The sequence below is a fragment of the Myiozetetes cayanensis genome, unplaced genomic scaffold, assembly GCF_022539395.1.
Source record: "Myiozetetes cayanensis isolate MyiCay16 unplaced genomic scaffold, myiCay2020 scf14, whole genome shotgun sequence".
Taxonomy (NCBI): domain Eukaryota; kingdom Metazoa; phylum Chordata; class Aves; order Passeriformes; family Tyrannidae; genus Myiozetetes; species Myiozetetes cayanensis.
This window is the reverse complement of record NW_026087048.1, coordinates 6336850-6343338: the sequence shown is the minus strand read 5'-3', so window position 1 is coordinate 6343338 and position 6489 is coordinate 6336850.

Sequence of the window (6489 nt, the reverse complement as noted above, 5' to 3'; positions counted from 1 at the left end):
CATTAGAAGTATTTAAGTAATACTTTTGACTAGATAGTTATCAGTTAACAAACAGTAAAATCTACGTATTTAAAAGTTCAAAAAGCACAGAAGTCTTAAACCACACTTTGGTGTGGTAATTGCATGTATGTTTTAGCTGTATAATGCTGCTGTTGCACTTGGTACCAAGATTTTTAAAAAGGACAGTCTTACATAAGAAAGTAATATGTATTCTTGATGATGCTATTGTCTGTGATAAAATTTGTATTAACATCAAATACAATAGCATTGCCTTTGAGATTAATAAATGAGCTCTTTAGCTTAAATTTATAGAAACATTTTTGTGAGGGGATAACATCTAACAGTGCATGAAAAAGACCCAAATGTATTTTATTTGCCTGTTATTTTAAAATCAGCAGTGTAGCAAAGCTTTGATTGGGGCTGTCAGCTTTACTGTGGTAAACTTGTACAAATACACACAAAACCCGACCCTGTGGTTGAGTTGCAGTTGACTATAAGTTTACTACAAGTTTACTGTGTCTGGTTTCTGGAAAGAGGATAAGAGGGTAACAGATACAGCACTTGCTGGTTTTTAGGGGCTGTTTGACACAGCTAAACCTCAGGGCTTGCTGGTTGGTAACACGTCACAGCAGAGTGGAAGGCTTAGACAAAGTTATGAAAAAGCAAAGCCTTGCCGGTGAGTCTTGAGACACAGAAAGGACTCCATTCCTTTCTAAACCCCTCCTTAGAGAAGGGTTTAGGTGCAGCTGAATCCTGTCTGAGCCTTGGACTGAGTTAATGGTTTAAATTTAAAGGAATTATAGAGGTGTGATTAAACCACTTTGTTCTGCGGGTTTTAATGACTGGCAAAATGAGAGCTTTTATATCAAATGGAAATTTATTTTATACAAATGATCAGACAAAAGATGTTAATCAGAATTATTTACTACACAATATAAACACTAGTTTACTACACAATATAAACACAATTTACTAGTAGAGTATAATTTAAAGTAGTATTGTGCACTGTAACAAAGCAATTATTGAAGCAGTTATATTAAAACTAGCAAAAAGAAATAGTTATTAAGTAGAGATCTGATGTAACTCACCCAGATCAAAGCTCGTGGGGAGATCTCTCTCTCAGCCTCTAGGAGTGACCTTGGTGGGCATCCCCAGCCGAGGGAGGAATGTCCACACACACACCGCAGAAAGGATTGTCAGAAGAAGCTGATTGCATGAGAGGGGACTGGACTTTTACAGTATAAAGTGATTGACTTGTAGTCACACCTTTACAGGCCAGCCATCAGCTTGTCTGTCAAATCAGACTCCAAAAAGCAGGGTGTATATTCGAAATCTGGTGAACCAGGATGGTTTGAGCATAATTAACACCAAGACAACATCCCGGCTCTAGTAATTGATCTTGCTTGATTGATAGCTTGATTGGATTTTAGGTCTTATCAGGATGGATCTATCCTGCAACAGAGTAGATGTCAAAGCTTTACACCTGAAACCCCTTACCCAAAAAACAAAGCAACCAACAGAGCCAAAAGTGACCCTACCATGGATTCTCAGTCATCCTCCTGCCTCGAGGCACAGTAAACTATTATGAAAACATCCGGGATGGATATTTGCTTAACCTGTTGTTAAAGCCTTGAACACAGATTCCACTCATTCGTCAGGCAGTCTGGTCTAGTCATCAACTGTCTTTTCTCGAGTGTCTGGATTAAATACCTTTTGCTGCGGTTTAGCCCATTTATTCCAAGTGAATGTGGACACCGTTCCCTTTCTTTTTGCAGAAAAGCATGGATTATTTTTTAACCAGTTCTGAAACACATGATCTTTTGTTGTTGCACCCCTGTAGCTGCCATCCAATCTTTTCACAGCTCCCCAAGTTCCCCTGGTGACAACTCTTCTGATGATGCATCTCAAGAGGATGTGTTCCTTTTTTAACCTCATGAACTTGTTGACAGGTTCTGCTTGTGATCTGCTCTGCCTGTTGGTTTCTCTTCTGCAAGTTTATTACAACAATTACTCTTTTCTGTGCAGCTGATTTCTTTGTAGTAGTGTTTATAGAATCATCATCCCCCCCTTGCAATGATTTCACACTCTAGTCTTGACTTCCACTCTTCTCAGTCCCTCCCAGCCTGGTGTCAGCTGCAGCTTAGTGAGCACAGTCTCTAAGCCTTTACTCAAAAATACTACAATATGGAAGTGTATGAGGAATTTTGTTTGATGTAAACAGACAGTTTGGTAGTCAACTACTAAGAATGATCCTCTACAACCATTTTGCACCATATTTATGGAGTTTCTGTCCAGAAAAATTTCCGTGTCTTTCTTATGAAAATGTGAATGAATCAGAGAAGCTTCTCTGAAGATCTGCTGTTTATTTATGTCTGTGAAAGCATAAATGGAAATAAGTTTGGTTTGATAGGCTGTTACGAATAAGTCATGTCACGAACAAATGATGTTATTTGTCACTTTGTTATTTTCCAGGTATCTACAAATATTTTTAATTTGTCCCGGAATTTTAAACAAGTTGACTGGTTTCCAATTTCCTGTTTGATTGTTGTGTTTTGTCTGTTTTTAAGGAAAAACACTCTGTCTGTCCTTTAGTAGTTTCTTGAAACATCTACTAGTTTTCAAAATAAAGGTTGTTTTATACCTTAACATTCTGAAATTTGTGGAAAAGTTTGATAAGGAAAATGTTACAGACTTTCAAAGAGAATAAATGTTTGGCCCAGATATTAATATTTCAACAAATACAAACCTGTCCTCCTGTAAATTCTTTTTTGTCTGTCTTGTGTCTTAGGTGTGAAACACCTAAAAATTGTGAAATTAGACTTTTCACGTTTTTCCTTAGATTTTTCATGTTTTTCCCTGGGCTCTGTACCTTTGTGGGTTTGGGGTTTTTTTTTCTGTTTAGAAGATTATCCTAGTTTCAGCTTTGCTGACCAGTCTGTTCCCAGCCTCACATTGAAGCACAATGGAGGACCAAACACTACCAAACATCTCTTTAGTGGCTTCAATGCAGTTGGTACCTGCATTTTTAATTAATTAAAACTGCAGTTTTACGTGTTTGGGCTGAGTAAAAATGCAGAGATATCCAGTACTAGAAGAAATAGTTCTTGCCCTCTTGTTTTGTAAGGAAGCCTGGCTAGAGCATTCAGCTGGAATCAACAGGCTGTCCCAGTTTTCTCCTCTTCACACAGCCACCCATTTATCCATATCCCCTTCTGAAAAAAAGATGTTGGTTTAAGGAATGGAGGGGGGTGCTGCAAGGTCACCTCTGAAAAAAGTCCCTACAAATAAACAGTATCCTGTCTCACTTGAGACTTGTTGCTCTTCCATGTCTTTTTATCAGCAAATCTCTGTGAAGTTTTCTGCTTCACGTACTGTTTGTTTGTTTAAAAACTGCCTTTTGCAGTCTGTGTTTTCACTCTTAACTTTAGTTAACAACCCCAACAAACTTTTGTTTGTTTCTGAAATTCAAGTTTCTAGTACAGTTTTTTGGATTCTGCTTTGGGCAGTGAGTCCATCAAAGGTTATTATTTCAGCAGTCCATGATCCAATGCTTCAGTTCCTTATTGAATCTGACCTTTTTTTGAAAAGAGTGAGGCTGGGCCGATGCTGGATTAATTGAAATAGCAGGAAGAATCCCCTTTACTTTGAAAGACACTGAGTCTTGTTCCAGTTCTCATGTTACATTTCCTGCTTACTACGACTTTGCTTTTATTAGTTCCTGATATCAATCTGACTGTATTCAAACATCTGACCATGCTTACATGTAAAAATTATTATCTGGTATGTTTGCTGCACTGTTTCTCTCCTCTGCAGTCAAAGCAAGAGTAAAAACTATTTGGGAGGTTTTCAGTGAATCCCTGACTTTGAGATTAAGTCACTGATAATCCAGTACACATCACTGCTATAAAAAAATGCTTTTTCCACTCTAAATGTGTAGCTTTCTTTCTGATGTATTATTGATATACTGCATGATGAGCAGGCTGAAGAAGGTCATAGAAATTAATTTGTGATCTCTAAATAGCTCTTGTTACAATTCTTCTACAGAACAGCAAGGAGAAGAACATAAATCTAATGGTAAATCAAACACAAATATTTTCCTTTTATTTTACCACTGAAAATATATGTGCATGCTAGGAAATGGCTATTGAATTTCTTAGTGTAAAATCAGATCATTAAATGCAGGATGCTTTTGTTTGTTTCAAACCTAATTGCTCTAAAAATAGCTGCTGATGCATCATGAAAACACAAAAATATATTTGGCCCCTTTATTGTACAAGCACTGAAAGAATAAAAAGGAATATCTCGTGATCTTTCTATTATGAGGTTGGTAGGGTGTTTGTTTTTTTTGTAAGAAAAAGACTCATTAAAAATACTGTCAAAGTAGCTATTTCCAGGTAATTACACACCACACCGTCTTAATTATATGACAACTTAAATACTTAAGCAGTCAGATAATCTCAGAAAGATATTTTGAGACCTTAGTAAGGTAATTTCTGAAGTGATGTGTTGTGAAAGTGCTGTTTCCAACCGTACAGAGCTTTGTCAGGCTGCACAACGTGAAATCAAAGGAGTGACTGGTGGGTCATTCCTGCATCTATGTTATACTGTAATGTAGGGTATTTTGTTCTTCCATATATCTTAAAAATATTAGTTACCTCAGTGCTGCATTTTATTTTCCAGAACTTTTGAAAGCTCTTAGATCAATTGCATTAGAAAATGTCCTGTATTTATCATCATGAGATGTATAGCACTGACAACTGTCCAGTTTTATTTTTGACTCTGTAAATGCATCAGTATTTTGTTGTTTCTTATTAGCAATTGTTCTTAATACAAATCTTTCAGCATTTTTTCCTTTCTTCCCTGTTTCCCCCACTTTCACTGGCAAGATCTTCATCTGGGCTGTGACTGTTTATGATCTGAGTATCAATCCCACAATTTTTGTGATCTGTTTTTCTTTATTATTCTCAGATCATACCACCATGAGAGGGTTTACAGTTTATTAATCTTTTATTACTAGTAATTGTAAAGTTACTTAACACCTGCAAACATTGAAATATCTGCCAAAGCGTGGTCCATTTTAATTCCACACAACTCCATAGGATGTAAATGTTAATGATGGCCTGGTGAAGAAATAACCTGGTGCAAGTGACTGAGTTCCTCCAGCAGATTGTGTGACAGAAAATCCACTGTCCTGGATATAGACAGGAGTTCAGGTGTGTACTTCCCGTGTTGTCCTGGACACTGCCAGGCTTGCAGTGAACAGAGCTCAGGGCAGAGACACCTCTCTGTGAATGTGCAGTCTTGCACCTTGGCCCTGTGCCTGGTGGGACTGTGTTCCAGAAGCTGGTGTTTGCATCTGGAAAAAGCTGTGCCTTGGTGACAAGCAAAGGGATGCAGCCCCCTGGCACAGAGCTGTGCCCCTGGAGATACCCAGCCGTGATGGGCGTGCTTTGATTTTTGTCTCTGTGCCAAAAATGTGACGTGCAATCTCCTGCTGGCTGGGGTGTTCTGATCTTAGGTAAGACAGTTCCTTCTCATGCCTTCAGTTCTACCAGACCCTGGGGTGCACATATAAATGGGTTTGTTCAGCTCCAGTTAGAATTAGTTGAAGAGCTCAGTGTGAACTGATGGTACCATGGTCTGAAAGCCATTCTGAGATCTGCATTAGTGATTTAGGATGATTCCATTTAACCTTTTGGTTTTCTGTAACTAAGAAGTGTGAGAAGGAGAATCTTTTTTGTCCAAAGAATCAATAAAATATTTTCAAGACAACTGTCACTGCAAGATACTAAAATAATGACAGAAATAACTTTATATCAAAGGGCATAGATAGAAGTTGGTGGGTTTTTTTTTCTAATTGTGAATAATTTTGGTCATTTAAGTGTTTTTTACATCACTTTTCTTTAAAAATTTTGTTAATAATGAGTCAATAAGGGACAAAGTAATTTTTAGCAAATTAGGGGGGAGCTTAGGGATGAGCTGGCCCACAGGTTACTAGACACCTGTCAGCTGGTAGCCCATAGTGAAATAGGTATTAAGAAATCTTAACTAATAAGGATCTTAGGAATTCTGCCTTTATTCAGTTTTACCCAAGGAGAAAAGGTCTATAGAATCATACACAGTTAGAACACTGACAGATCATCTGGCCACTTTGGGATAAAATCAGCACTATACCTATCCTGCATTGCTTTTTAATTTGTGAACTGAAAATTCAAACTACTACCCTTGTTTCTTGTTTTTTAAATGGTCTTTTGTATGCCTTTCAATTGGTGGGCACAGAGTGACTGTACATTTTCTCTGCCAAGAACCACCTTTCTGTCATCTTTGGTACAATTGTTCAAACCAATTACTATATCAATAGGTAAATAAATGACTGGTTGGTGTGGGGTTTTATTGCTATTAGTCTCTGATCAGCTTAGAGAGAATGCTCCTGTTTCATTTCTGAAAGTAATCCAGCCAAATTTCATTGTTTTCCTCTAATATTATCTA